Here is a 15,510-nt window from a genome sequence, read left to right on the forward strand (position 1 = left end):
GCAAGGTACTTGGAAAAGGTAGGAAAGGCCCAACAGAAAGGGGGTGGATGAATGAAGAGATGAGGGGGAAATGCAGTTAAAAATACAATATATATCCTACAAAATTAAAAAGAGTGAGGGAAGGAATAAGTAGGGCAGGGATGGATGAGAATGTTGAAAGAGATGACATTGACCAAGATATATTGTCTTTGTTTTGTTAAGTGGCAAGTCCTTTGTACACCTACTTAAAGGTAAGAAAAGAAAAGAAAACCCACATCATCACTATTGTATTCAATAATAAATACTCGATAACCACATTTGGCGAATGTCAGGAAACCAACTTCTTATTCTGAAAACACAAATATAGGGCAAGAATCAAGGATATCTCAACAAAATACTTTTTTGTTAAGTCTGGAGGACTTTTGTTTTTAATGCTGGGGACAGAACACACATGCTAAGGAAGTGTTCTATGATTTTCAGACCCTCTCTCAAATCATTTTGTAATCAGTTTTCTTTTATGAAAGTCTTACAGATAAGTGAAAAAAATGATGAAGTATCACCATTTTACAATCACTATTGAAATACCAGGCTACATTAGTTCATTTTGTGCTACTATAGCAAATCATCTGATTCTTGGTGGCATATAAAGCTCACTATTCTGGTGGCTGGAGGATCCATACAGCATAGGCACATATGACATACAGGGTTGTGTGCTATCCAGGCAGAGAGGAAGAAAGAGAACTGGCCATACATCATAGAAGGGGCCTCACTGGATTTCAAGCCTGATCTTCTACCATAATGTAAGTATTATCACCAGAACTGAACAAATAATATGGAGGTTCAGAGAGGCTGAGTTATTTGCTCAGGGTCACATAGCTAGTAAATGGCCTGGCTTGTTCCTTGATCCAGTAGTTTGCTTGAGAAACAAAAACAAAACCCTTTACTCTGCTGTCTGGATTTGGTAGTCATGGAACAAACAGTAGTTTGTGGACGGTAGTGGTTGGTACTTACTGAAGAAGTCACCACAGACCATTTCCTGGGCAACATTTCGAACCTTCACATAGTACTGGGCAGGAAGAGCTCATGCCTCAGTCATTTATCTGGGAGGTAAGTCCAGGCCAAAGCATTCCGAGAGGCTGATGGGAAATGAGAGAAAAGGAAGTATAGTTCTGGGAGCCTGTTTCCCATCACCTTATATCACTTTCAAATAGACACCAAATATTTTAGAAAAACGTCTCCCCTTCTCCACTGAGGCAAATAATGCAATAGAAGCTAATTGATTTAGCACCGTATTGATGAGAAAGTGGTAATAAAATACCATGAGAATCGATAGCTGCAAACCCAACCCAAAGCCACCAAGATATCTTACATAGACTGACTTGTCATCAAAATGAACTTGTATTTCAAACAGGCAGAGCATTAAATGTGTTGTGTTGAATAAAACTAACCTGACAGCTGTTCGTCAGTATGTATTTAGAGGAAGGCCACAAAACAGAATACTTGACTACGCAGAAGGCCTGGCTCTCGGGTCAAGCTGACTTTCTGCCACTGGTTCTAGAAATAAAGGATCCCCTGGTCATCTCTAGTTATTCTGTCTTGGTTATGGAGATGATAGAGTCTTAGAACTGAATTAGAAAGAATGTGCTAGCAAATGACATGGGGGCAGCCCTTGGATAATACTAGGCCATTTCTGGGGATAAATTAAGCCTCACCACATCAGGTGAGGACTCCAGCATCTCTTCATTACACTTAAGACGTGATGTACATACCAGTCCTGTGTATGACCAGTAACTGGGAAGGGCTCCTAAGAGACAGCTTTTGTTCTCGTGGCCATATTCTACCATGTTTATTATAGAGCTAGGTTGGCAGGAACGGGCTTGTGCTGTCTTTTGTCTTAAAAGAGAAGTGTATATGTAGCATCCAAATGTTCCACACACTCATCTTGGTTGGGGAAATTGCAGGGACAAGCTCATTCCTCCATATCCAGCCTGCAGATGGCAAAGCAGACTTCACCCTCTAAAGAGATTTCTGCAGTGGTAAGATATGTCCATTGGTCCCCACCCGATACCCCCTCTGGACAATCACCATTTGCAGGAAATTGTCTCTGAGTCCCTGAACAGGCTCCGACACCGGCCACCTGGCAAGTTCTGCTCTCTACTAAGTCTACCTGCAAGCTCGGTGCTGTGTGTGGTCAGCAGCAGAGATCTTCCGAAGCTCTGAGGTACAGCCAGATCATAGTACAACAGGATGTCCGTGTGTTCAGCGAAGGTGCCCCCTACAGAGTGGGCAGTGGTTACGGTCTCTCTCTCTTCTCCCAAGGTGCCATTTCCCTTTACCTAACCTTGTGCATCAAAGGATAAAAAGAAGTCACTTCTTCCTCTAGGTGCCTGTCTGACTTTGAGTAGGACCAAGCCAGGGCATCAGGAGAGGCTGAGCAGTCAGATGTAGTCACGATGGAAATCACAGCTAGTCACACAGCTAGTGTGTGACCCAGTTGAGACCTAGGACCAGTTGCTTGTGTCACGACCACCTTCTACACAGGGGGACTGGCCTTCCCTCCTTACTGTCTTTTGCCCCAAACTGCGGGTCTGTTCACATTTCCTAGAGCTAAGCAAAGTCATAGGAAGTCATAGCAAAGATGAAAAGCAATGCTATATCAGTTTCTCACCTCCAAGGCAACTATGCGCAAGTACTAATGAGAGACTCCAACAGGCAAACCCATGACTTTCATGAAAATGTAATGCCAAGAAACCAGGAAAGCGGTCATTCTAAATCAAAAACCATATTGCTAGCCATAAAGCAATAACCACAAGAGGATTCATATAAAGAGAATCCTGCATCAGGAAAAAGATAACAGTGGCTTAACTCATGGAGATCTCAAAAAAAAAAAAAACCCACTCTCTACAGGTACATACTATCATTTCCCTTATCCTGTAGATAAGGAATCTCAGGCCCCACAACTTAAGTAAACTTTCAAGAAATAATTCAGGTAGTTTATCTGGTACCACCAGGAAGTCTGGTTTTCAGGTATAAAATTTTAACCACTCTAGTATACTGCATTCTGTTTTTATTTTTGTTCTTTTTGCAATTCAGAAACATCAAATAGGCCTACTGAGAATTATCCTCTTTTTCTTTTTTTTTTCTTCTTCTTTTTTTTTTTTTTGGTAAGGAGGCTTAAACTTTGTACTCAGTTTGTCATTATTTTTTCAAATAGAATCTTACATATATGGCCAGAGCCAGCCTACATGTAATCTACCTGTCACTTTGTCCAGCTATTGGCTGAGATTGTGCCTTAAATTTTTGTCCTGACTGCCTGGACCTTAATCCTCCTGTTCTCCACCTCCCAACTAACTGGAATTGCTGGTGTGAAGCACCAGCACCAGGCCACAGTTTATCATTTTTATTCCCTATTTTACTCTGAATAATAAGGTTACATAAATTAGTCTGAAATACTAATTATAGCCAGGAGTTTGGCCTGGTGGTAGAGTGCTTGCCTAGCATGCATGAAGACCCGGATTCGATTCTTCAATACCACACACATAGAAAAAGCTGGAAGTGGTGCTGTGGCCCAAGTGGTAGAACGCTAGCCTTGAGAAAATCCAAGGACAGTGCTCAGGCCCTGAGTTCAAGCCAGGACTGGAAAAATAAATACTATAACACGGTATATTTTCTAAATAATTTTTAATATATTTTCCACAAAAGAAAATTTTATACATTGAGCCCAATGATGCATACCTATAATCCCAGGACTAAGGAAGCTGAAGCAGAGAGATGGAGAGTTCCAGGCCAGCCTGGGCTGCATAGCGAGGTCTTTTCTTCAATGGAGATAGGAGAAATCAGGGAGAATGATGGGAGGGCTGACATGATCAGGATGCATTGACCTCATAAACTGAGTTGAAATACTTTCATATAAATACTTAAAGATAATTTTCAAAAAATAATGTTAATCCCTGTCTCAAAAAAAAAAAAGCTAAAAGAAAGGAGTTTGAATGTCCTCACCATAAAGAGCTGATCAGTGCTGGGAGAGATAGTTAACCTGATTAATCAATGTGTACATGTATTCAAATGCCACAAGCACCTTCATTAATATGTATAATTTTATGTTTTTATGTAACCATTTAAATTAAAGGACTGGTTCCCCTGTAAACAAGTCAATGAGGAAAAAGCAAACTTTCTGCATAATCAACTTAGGAGAAATCATTGGCTTCCTCAAGTAGGAAGAAGGCGGGGGTCCTGGAAGAGGGAGGGGAAAGGCTGAAGGAAAGCTACACAAGGTGGACACACTTTCCTCCTGAGGCCTCCCAAAGGCGGAGTCTGTTCCCCTTCCTGGAACGTGGGCAGATCCCAGGATCCCTCTAGCCAACAGCACGCAGAGGAAGTGTTCGAGTCCAGGCCTTGGACGCCCTGCACACTTCCTCTCCCTCTTGAGTGAATGAGCCTCCGCTGTAAACTGTGCTGTAAACCAGCAGACCGTGTGGACCAGAGCTCTGCCCCAGGGTGGCCCAGCCTGAAATCTTCCTCGTAAGTGGAGTGACAGTCGTCACGCCCAACTTTCTTCTTAGAGTTTCTCTAACTTCCGTGGACCTGGCCTAGTGATCTTTCTGATCTCTGCCTCCTGATCAACTGGAGTTACAGGCATGAGGCACTAGGGCGGGCCAGGTTATTGTCTTGATTGTGTTACAAACTCCCAATTAGGCCCAACATTTTGGTAAACACCTTGCTAACTGACGCTTTCCTACTGAATAAAGCAATAGGCAGAAAAGGACATGAGGAGCCAGAGGGCGTTCAAAGCAGGAGAGGTGCTGAGAGGACTTGAAAACTAGAGGAAAGAATCAACAAGAGGCCATGAGGAGGAACTCAGAATCCCCAGAGAAGCGAGGAGAGGAGATGAGGCAGGCCCCGGTGGGTGGAACAGGCCTGAGTGGGTCTGTGGGGACATTAGAGGCAAAGTGACTGTTAGCCTACCTGGCACAGTCCTCAGAGTATACTTCTGTGATTGCACTTCCTGCGACAAACAGGAAGGTGTTTATCACCACATGCTATACATGAATGAGGATCCCAAGGCCCAGAGAGGTTAAATGGCCCAACCAAGACGACTCAACAAGTGGAACCAGCTTTGTCAGACTCAGGCTCTCTGAGTGAATTTAATTAAGTGCTCAAAACTCTGCGCATGCATTCTTGAAATGGCCAGTCCACTAGCCTCCCCCCACACTTTCTCCTTCTTGAAGCCTCATTAAAGTGATCTCAAGCCCATCTTAAGAAGACCTCTAGGACTTCTTTTTATCCCAGTAAACATTCTAATAACTCCCTGGATCCCTCCCGTCTACACCAGTCTTCCGTCAGACCCAGGGCTCCTATGTCCCCAATATGACTTCATCCAGTGGGGATCCATAAGTCCTTCCTGCTCACTCCAGTCATGAAATTCTCTTTCCACAGCTGGTGCAGTGGCTCTCCAGAGCTCAGAGTAAACTTCCCACAAGGCCACATGTTTGCTGACCCTCCATGTCAGCAAGGACAGAAAACAAAGTGTGCTGGGGTTGCCCTAGTCAGGAGTCCAGAAGATAAAAGCCCACTTCTATCCCTGTCTGCCCTCTCTCTCTTGCCAAGACAGAGTCAGAATCCTCTATGTATGCTGAAACTTCCCTTTTTAAAATATTTCCTTTTTGTTCTTATTAGCACAGATGCATTGTGCAAAGGGGTTTTGGTTTGTTTCCATACAGGTCTAGGATGTATTTTGATCAAATTTGCCCCCCATTACTCTTTCTCATCTCTATCCTCTTTTTTAAAGGAACGTTGGCAGATCTCATTGCATCAGCCTGGCTTTCCTTTCTCCTTTCTCCCCCATTCCCACTTCCACAATAGTCTGCTTCTTGAGTGTAAAAGTCATGCTACCTGATTTCTCTTTCCAGTTCCAAGAGAACAGACTGGATCTGATCTCCCTGGGCTGCAGGGGGTGGGAGAGAGGACCATTAAACCCATTATTGCCCATCTGCTCAGACCTGGCATCTGTGCTCTGCACAGCTCACACACACTCTCGGTGCTTGGAACCTGAATGGATGCGCAGGGCTGGGATCCCTGCGGCCCTGGCAGAGTTTAATCCTGGTGCAGAGCAAGCGCTGCTTCCCCTGGGACAGTGGGCCACTCCAGTAAAAATTAATTGAATGTGAAGCTTTCTCCCCAGGCTCACGCCCAGCCCAGTTGGGAGCTGCGTATGTGTGAGACATTTTCTGAACATTAATTTTGCAGTTCTTAGGAGATTGGCTGTGGGGACAGCTTGGTCCCTGTCCTTGGTTTTCCCGCATTATCTGTCATCCTGAGGCTGACTTCACAGCCATCAAATTCATCTCACCCAAGGCCCACAAACTTTCCCCTGCTGCTTGCTGATTCAGCACCTCTGGGCAGCTCTGGGTACTCCTTCCATAACTGCTCCCCAGTTGGGCCTACCTTAAAAGTAAGCTGTGCAAATCCCACATCCTCTCAGATGTGTCAACGTTTCTCATGGTTGTCTGTGAGTTGATTAAAATCCAGAGCCTGGCAGGGCCAGCCTTCAGCAGGAAGGAGCTAAGACTCCAGTGACTCTAGGCCACCTCCCTGCCGTAAGAATCCCTGGGCTCCTTCCAGTACGGAGTCAACTCTCCATTGAATCCTCCAAGTCTACCAAAGCTCAGGGCCAGCAAGAAGGGCAATACAGAGAGCGCTGGTTTGGGAGGGGGGGGGGGCGGGGGGGAGGAGTCAGAAGCTCAGTGTCCTTGGCTAAGTTATTCAACTTTGCCAAATAGGAAACTCTGTCCTTGCAGAATAGAAGCCCCTACCACCTGCCTCGCCCTCCTGCTGAGCTGAGATAAAGCGTGGAAAAAACAAAAATGGGTGTGGGAGGTAGGCACCCAGTGGGGAAGTACTGGGCATGAGTCTCAGGAACAAAGGCCAGTACAACAGAGCAAGTCAGCTATTTCTACGCTTTGGCCTCACTCCCACCAGTGAGAGAAGACGGCTGCACCCACTTTATTTTCTGGTTTCTCATGACGATGTAAGGCTAAGCAGAGGCTCCTCTGCTACTGTGTTCTCAGAGCTCTGCTAAGGGGCGGGGGAAAGGCCATCTTATGGGGTCAGAAGAACATCCACAATGGCTTCGCCCTCAAGGCTTTCAAACTAGAAACAGCTCTTGACTGAGGTCTTCTCAACCAGCTCCCAGGACTTCTCCTTCCCTGACACTGAGATGGAAGGCCTGTTGTTCTTCCTGCCATCTTTCTCAGTGACTCACGTGGTGACAGCAGCAGAAACGGAAGGGAGATTCTTTAGCAGGATGTGCTGTGCAGATCTTATTTAATGCCACAGCACTCCGGCATAGCCTGATGCTAATCAAAGTTTGGTAAATTAGTTTAGAATCAACTTGGGCTCACACCTTTCACTTTATTGAGGAAAATCATTCCAAAGCACAGAGGCCACCAGACATTTGTGAAAGAGCTAAAGCATGGCTCCCAGACCTTGGTTTCCTGCCTCTGGTCCACATTCTAGAGAATGCTGTGGCCTGCTGGCATATTCTTGGGGCCCTGGTCTTTGTGGCCATGGAATTAGAACGCCCACTGGGGACCCTGAGAAGCTTCTAGCAGAGACTCTAGTAATCCATCCCAGCTTGTCTTCTGAGGTCCAGGCCAATGCCGGTGGCTTAAAGCGGCTGTCCTACTGGGCGGCTGCCAGGGGCGTCCTCCAATCCACCAGGATGTATAAAATGGTAGAAATATTCCCTGAGATTAGACAAGTTAGAAGGAATAACATTAGACCTTTGTACTTGCTGGCAAGATATAAAATGATACAAAGCAATATGGAAAACAGGATGGCAGTTTCTCAAAAATTTTAAAAAGAGAATCATTATATGATCCAGCAATTCCACTTAGGGATATCCATTCCCCCAAAGAATAAAGATATATTCTCATAAACGGTATTTTCAGCTGGGCACAGTGGCTCATGCCTGTAATCCTAGCTACTCAGGTGGCTAAGATCTAAGGATCTTGGTTCAAAGCCAGTCCGGACACTTAAGTCCATGAGACTCTTACCTCCACCAGAAAACCAGAAATGGCACTGTGGCTTAAGGCATAGGGTTGTTGCCTTGGGCTGAAGAGCTCAGGGACAATGCCTAGGCCCAGAGTTCAAGTCCCACAACTGACAAAAAAAACCCCAAAAGTTATTTTCACACACATATGTATGGCAGCATTGGTCACAAATAGCCAAAAGATGGTAGCAACCCAAGAGCCTGATAAATGGACAAGAAACATGTAGTGTATATAGTCAGTGAAACACTAGTCAGTCTTAAAAAAAGAGCATGGAGACACTCTCCAACACAGGTGAACGTTGAAGTAAGAACCAAGTTTACCACGGCACAGGTGTGCATGAGTTCACGCCAATTAGCTTCCTGAAGTAATCACACAGGTAGACATGGAAAGTACCTGGTGGTGACCAGGGGCTGGAGGAACAGGGAGATGGTGTTATGGTTTATCAGGTACAAGATCAAGTTTGGGAGGTGAAGTTTCCCCATGTGAATGATGGTAATGGTGATGGTTGCCTTAAGGTCTCGCTCTGGTGGAAACACACCAGGCAAGTGTTTTCAGGGAGGAAGATGCCTGTTTCTTGATACCAGAAGGAAGAGGAAAAGCAGGAAGGCTGCAGAGATACAGAAAGGAGAGAAGGCATCTGCGTCTGGACCTCAGATGTCCGAGAGCAGGGCTGGAGTAGAGCTGCTCAGCCTGCACAAGAAGAAGCCTGCTGGCTTCTGTCTCCAGCATCAGCTCATGGGAAGGCGCCCCAGGAGAGGGTTCTACTGGAGATTTGGGAGATAGGACACAAGACATTCAGGCAAGAGATATGAAACACCATGATCCCCAACATGTGCCCCAAAAGATCAGGCGGACTACCTCTGAGGTTACGGCTGAGTCTGCTCGCGTGCACAGCACAGATGCTTAACAGCCTCGGGCTTCTTCCAATTTTCAACCTCATCTCAACTGCGGCCAGAGAATCTGTGCCCTGTACATCACTGTGCACCAAATGGCTTTTGTAATTCACATGCTTCATCGCTTCCTATCCAAAATGAGAAGATGGAGCTTCAGAAGATAAAGTTGCTTGGCTCCCATTCCCCATCTGGGAACTGGTACTTGGCAGCAGGCAGAACCAGACAACTGGATTCCAGAACCTACCCTGAGCTCAGCCACTCCATCTCCAATGGCACAGCTCACACCCGCCTCTCAGCACAAGCAGGTGAATTCTCTGTGTCTGCCAAACTCGCCATTCTATCCTGAAGCACCTGTGATACCCCAGGTACCCTCAGGCCCATCTCTCTATTGGAAGGGATGCATTTCTGCTTCACATCACAGGCAAGGGCCAGTTCACCCTCAAACTGTGGATTTTTTATTACTCAAACACCCTGGTCGTCAGCACCTAAAATAGCATTTCTCGTTGCCCGGTCTGTACCAAGTTCAATAAAGGAAATCAAATTAAGAGTTCCCTTCCTTTGCTGCCAAAGAGAGACTGTTGGCAGCTTCCCAACTGCTAATGCTTTCAACTGGCTTTGTGTATTCTGAGAGACAATGAGCAAGACAAAGTAGCCAATGACTGTCTCCCTACTGGAAAGAGGGGTGGGCAGGGTACGTTGGAGGTAGGCATTGAGAGGCACCCCACTCCAAAAGGTCTTTCCCCCAGGCCAATGAGATACATGTACTTTCCCCTCCCCCTAAACACAACTGAAGCAAAAACAAGCCCTTAGCCAACTCCTATGTGCATAGCACATTGGGTATGCAGGGGGGGGGGCAGAGGGGGGGAAGGGGCCTTGAACTAAAGGCCTTCCCTCCTTCCCACTCCTCAGGGCTGACACACTTGATCCATACTTCAGACTTGCTGCTGGTTAATTGGAGATAGACTTTTCTGACCTCGTTTGGTTTTGAACTTCAGATCCCAGCCTCCTAATTTGCTAGGCTAACAGCATGACTGCGAATCACTTGTACTTATCCTTGTCCATCCTCTCAGGAGTTCCCCGTTTCTATTTTATATAGGAATAATTAGCAAAGCCAGGACTCATACCGTAAGACCCTGCTCCAAGCCCAGCGTTCTCTGGATGGGAGACATTATTTACACAACAAATATCTCTGAACTGATTCTCATACCCTGCAGGTGCCTGAAGCCTGGAACAAGTGAATTGTGCTAGGTATGTGAAGAACTGAATCTAGAGAATGGAGTAAGACCCATGCAAGGTGAGCAAAGACCTCTTCTCGGCCTGCTGTGCTGTGGTCTCTGGTGATGAAGCAGTGTGATCTTATGGGAAGAGCAAGACTGGGACCTGGAGCCCAGGGTTTCAGGCCAAGTGGGCTCCTGAGTCACCTGAAGGAAATCACATACATGGTGAGCCTCTCAAGATTTCTCTGTGTGAAAAGGACCAGGAGGGCCTGGCGAGCTCAGGTCCTTTCGAGTCCAAGCTGAGTCATCTGTCGGAGGTGTGTGTCCTGAGCTCTGTGACAAGAGCTCAGGAAATATTAGCCACTTCCGTCCTCCTCAGCACAGTCTGGGCTGCCACTCAGGTAATTCACACATGACAACTAAAATGTACCCTTCACAGGGGATGGAGGGTGAGAGGAATGGGGTCCTTATTGAGGCCTGCATGTTGCTGTTCTTGTCCAAAAGACATCTGCTGGCCCTGATTGCGTTTATTTTTATTTTTCAGCCCAGCTCAAAGCTACTTTTGCCCAATCATTCCTCAAATAATCCAAGCTCCTCACAAGCTGTTTCCAAATATTGAAACACATTATGGCAGGCCACCAGCTCCATCTTATAATCAAATAGATGAATCACAAGGCAATTTCCTTTGAATGTTTTAATAGGATTTCCAATCCTACCTCATTGCTTTGTCTGGCCCAATGTTTACAGAAAAAGAAATGATTACTTTCAGATATATCTGATTTTGTTTTTTGGTGAAGTCAAAGCTGGCTAACTGCTTGATCTGTGTTCCCCACAACTGTGGCGTGGGCTGGGTTTCTGATGTTCACATGCTTACCCCCCATTTTGTGTGCATGTTGCGAGGGGACCCATGATAATCCCAGAGTGGCCTCAAATACGTGATGCTCTTGTCTCCACTGCCCAAGTGCTGGGATTAAGGATGTATGCCACTGGTTCAAATACCAGCCATTTGGACTGGAATTATTTTCTTGGCTTAATCTGTATGTGAATATTTGTGTGAACACAAGTTGTATGTGTGTGCGTGTGTGTGTGTGTGTATGTGTGTGTGTGTGTAAAAATTGCAAATACTTTCCAAAACCCCATTATCCATAAGACAGCCATGCTTCTCCAAGTGCAACAACTGCCTATGGGCCTGTGGCTGGCATAGCAAGAAGATTTCTCAGTGTTTCTCTTGCATTTTGATTTATTTTAAAGCCTAGCAGCAAAATGGTAGCTTTTCTGCTTTGAATTGGTACTATCAAATACATGAGGACATTCTAAAAACTGTGCTTGTTTTCACTTAATTTGACCACAACCCCTCCTACCTAAAATAATAATGGCTTCTCTTGAGTTTCAGAAAGTATACAAGCCTCTTGGATACTCAGCACCCTTGATAGATTCTGCAATAATTAAGATGCTGACAACATCCACTGACTGTTTTGGAACACATGGATTGGAATGGGGATCAGGATGAAAGTCTAGTAGCTATGGGAAGTTACTCACTTCTTTTTATGCTTCTGCAAGTTGATTGGTTTATTTTCGCGAACCTCTTCCTTGACTGATTTTACATGCAGAAGGATGGTTGCATGGATGACCGATATATGGAAAGGTGACATTTTAACAGATCTGTTCAATTATTTAGCATCAGCCATCTAAATTTCATGACTGAGCGAGCAATAGCTGAATCTGAGGGTAGTTTAAATCTATCCTCAACTTCGGTCTAGTGAGTGTGAGTTTTACACTTATTACTCACACTCCATGGGAGTTATTCTAATCACAGCACTGTCTTTTCCCTTTGACCACAAGCCCCCTCTCTTCTCTCTCGACTCCATCTCTCACATCACCTGTGCTCACAAGCACACAATACATGCACACACAGAATCCCAGTATCTTCCTTTGCCGAATACCTCGTCTTGAGTTTGCATACCTTTATTTTCCCCTAAATACAGGATTAGAAAATGGGTGTCTGGTATTTATTATGTCGTTTCCTGTGGACTGTTGGACTGCACTATTCACTGTGATTGTCTGGTGTCTGTGACTGTTTTCTAAGTGATTATAAACTTGGAACTCACGTCTTTACCGCCATGACGTCTTGTGTCTTGCAGCTCCCGCCTCTCACTCTCAGGCCTTTTGCCTTGTTGTCTGGCATTGTAGGCTTCACATAGTTGTGTTGCGAGAACTTCTCATAGGAAACCTTTGGTGCTGCCAGATACAGCAGCCTAAGTCTGGGGACCACAGGGCACACTGGGCCCTGAGCAGAGGCCTCCATAGTAAGGGATGGAGGTCCTGAATCACCTCGTGCTGCACTCCAGTCCAGGGGCTGCAAGACTCCTCACTGCTCTCCCCAGGAGAGGAGGGAGTACAGTGTGGGGAGGTTCTCTGGTGCCAGCCAGCCTCAGTATTCCAGATGACTCCTGAGCAGATCCCAGCTCCACCCTGTCAAGAAACGTTACTGAACCTCATTGCCTTCTGAACCAAGTCCAAACTTCTCAGTTCAGAGCTCACACAGAGTCTATCTACAACAGGCTCTCCACCTTATCTTGCCAATTTGTTCCCGCCCCACCCCTTGGACAGACAATAAGTTAATAAGTGAACAAGGTAAGAATTCACTTTAAGTCCTAGTGATATCCCTGAAATGTCCACTCTCCCTTGGCCTTTCAGAGGAAGGAAATTATTTTGTCCTGAATAATCAGAGCTCTGGAGCTGTTGGCGCGATCATGATGTTGGTGGCTAACATGCCAAAAACTACCTCCTAATCACAATGTCTTCAGTACCTTGTCCCAGGTGACATCTTTGTGGGTCCAGTGCTGGGGACCCCAGATGTTCCTTAACTACTAATGCATCTGCCCAACCTCTGCAGACCCTTCACCCCTGTGGCTCTTTTTGTACCCAAACTCCCCTCTCAAGAGCCCCACACATCGCATGGAGGGCCCAGCCACAATTTCATACCAAGAACCTTCAATTAGTTACGTCTTCAAAGATCCCTGGTCTCTACAAGGTCACATATTCAAAAAGAAGTCGACTTGGTGAATTTTGGAGGAACACTATTCAACAACCACAGCCAAAAATATTGAATGAGCTGTGACTCCAAGTGTCATATGTTCATCTATGCCTGTCCCAAAGCTCCTTGTCAAGTTGCTCGTGTTATTTTCCTCAGCAGGTACTCTCTTTTCCTTACCTACATTTTTTTCAGAGACAAAACTTTCCCTTTTTCATCCCTTTATCCATCCTTATTGGGGAAGGCTTGAGCAGTCTCCAAAACTGAGCTCAAGGCTGCTTCCTCCAAGGTGTGTATGTGTGTGTGTGTGTGTGTGTGTGTGTGTGTGTGTGTGTGTGTGTGTGTGTGTGTGTGTGTGTCCTGGCACTGACCAAAAGGGCTTGCTTCTACTTACACTCTTCTGCCTTACTTTGAGTCTCCAGTGGCTATCCTGATCTTCCACAGCCTATTCTAGGCCTTTGTGCACCTATCTTCATTCACCAGGGTTTCCATTCCCTGCCACATTGAACGTGTGCCATAGGCTTCTTGAAAGAAAACTGCCTTCGCAGCTCCCACTGTATGTTCCCACTGCCCCTTGCGCAAACAGGAGCTCCTGAGTGTGGTCACTTTTAATCACCTGCCTCCTTCTCCACATTGAATAGTCCCTGTGTGAGTAAGCAAGAATGCAGAATGCAGAAAAACTAACCTTTCTTCAATATCCCACTTCCCCAGAATGTAATTTTTTAAGCCCAATATACTTTTCCCTATCTAATTCAGACATTTTAATAATGCTTCTTACATTTAAATTTTATCTGATGGAAACAAATCCAGTCTCTTCCAAGCATACTACTCTCACTTTTTAAATTGTCTTATTCCTAATGCTACCTTCTGTAGCTTTGGGAGACAGATTTACTGCTCTCAAGGTTTCTGAGAACAAGGACATTGCCTTAGTCATCACTATATTCCTAGCACAGTTGGTTCTGGGTGTGGGATAAGATCTAAACAGAGCCCGAGCAAGGGAAGGGAAAGGCTGGATACTGCCTTTGAGCAGGAGCTCTTCCTGAACATGGCTGACACTTCTACAGATTTCATGTCAACGTCATGACCCAGGAGAAGGGTATTACTGCTGTCCCTGGATTAAAAATGGAAGACAGAGTCTGGGAGTGAATAAGCAACTTTATTCCTGGCCATATTCTCAGTAACAATGGACACTCAGGTCGGTGTGACTCAAGGGCTATAGAGCTTGTAACCAGAAAGTCTCTTCCAGGACAAGCTAGGGTAGTCAGGTACCCCTGCCTCCCAGCCTAGGAGGCAAGGGACCTGTTGGCCAGTTAGCTGGGGATGTCTGACAATTATGAGGAAACTGAGAATAGGGAATAGTGTAAAGAATGTGTATGTGAGTGTGGGGGGGAGTGCATGTGCATGTATGCTGTATGTGGAAACCATTGTGGAGACAGAACACACAGCTCACCACAAGTCAAATTTGTAAGTGCAGCTCTGTTCTAGAGTCTAGTGTCTGAATAAACATAGGAAGGTCATTAGTTCTGTTGCTGTGGTTGTGAAATGAATTTGTTTCCCTCAAAGAGCCACTGGAGGATCTATGAAATTCATATAGAAACAATTATAAAAGTCCCAATCTCTGAAGCACATGCACTGCAAAATAAAGGGATTAAAAGCAAAAGACATTGTGGTCACTGATTTGAATGGGGCTGCCACTTGAAGTGAGTAAAAGACATAAAACAAATTCTAATTTCTGGAGAATAAACTAGCACTGAAAGCTAACATATCTTTTTCTTTTTGGCAGCATTCAAGTTTGAACAACTGCTATGTCTCATGTGTCAGTACAGGTGCTGTACCATTTGAACCAGGCTTCCAGCTCTTCTTGGTTTTATTTTTAGTTAAGACCTCATATTTATTTTTATTTTATTTTGCCAGACCTGGGCTTGAGCTCAGGGTCTAAGCACTGTACTTGGGCTTTCTCAAGGCTAGAGCTCTACCACGTGAGTCTCAGCAGTACTTCTGGCTTTTTTCTATGTATGTGGTACCAAGGAATCAAACCCAGGTCTTCGTGCATGCTAGGCAAGCACTGTGCCACTAGGCCAAAGTCCCCACCCCAAGATCTTATGATTTTTGCCTTTGGCTGGTCTCAGAACACAGTCTTTCTACTTCTCCCTTGCTGACATTTTTCCTGGGCTGGCCTGGAGCCACATTCCTCTTAGCTCCCCCTTCCAAGGAATTAGGATCACAATCATCATGAACCTACCTTGCCCAACAAAATGAACATACCTTGAACCCTTCACTGAGGATTGAAAAGTATTTCTCTCATGAGGAATTTAGAAGGTGTACTGCATTAACAA

General features: G+C 45.3%; 1 protein-coding gene across 1 annotated transcript in view; it reads right to left on the minus strand.

Moving 5' to 3' along the window:
• Cdh17 (cadherin 17) overlaps positions 1 to 1,071 on the minus strand; it is a 57,189-nt gene extending 56,118 nt beyond the window's left edge. The window contains exon 1 of the mRNA XM_090338704.1: positions 991 to 1,071. The gene's annotated coding sequence lies outside the window, so the exon portion shown is untranslated. The remainder of the gene's footprint in view (positions 1 to 990) is intronic.
• Between the last annotated feature and the right edge of the window lie 14,439 nt (positions 1,072 to 15,510).

Source organism: Megascapheus bottae, chromosome 9, assembly GCF_031878675.1.
Source record: "Megascapheus bottae isolate mThoBot1 chromosome 9, mThoBot2.hap1, whole genome shotgun sequence".
In the NCBI taxonomy this organism is placed as follows: Eukaryota; Metazoa; Chordata; class Mammalia; order Rodentia; family Geomyidae; genus Megascapheus; species Megascapheus bottae.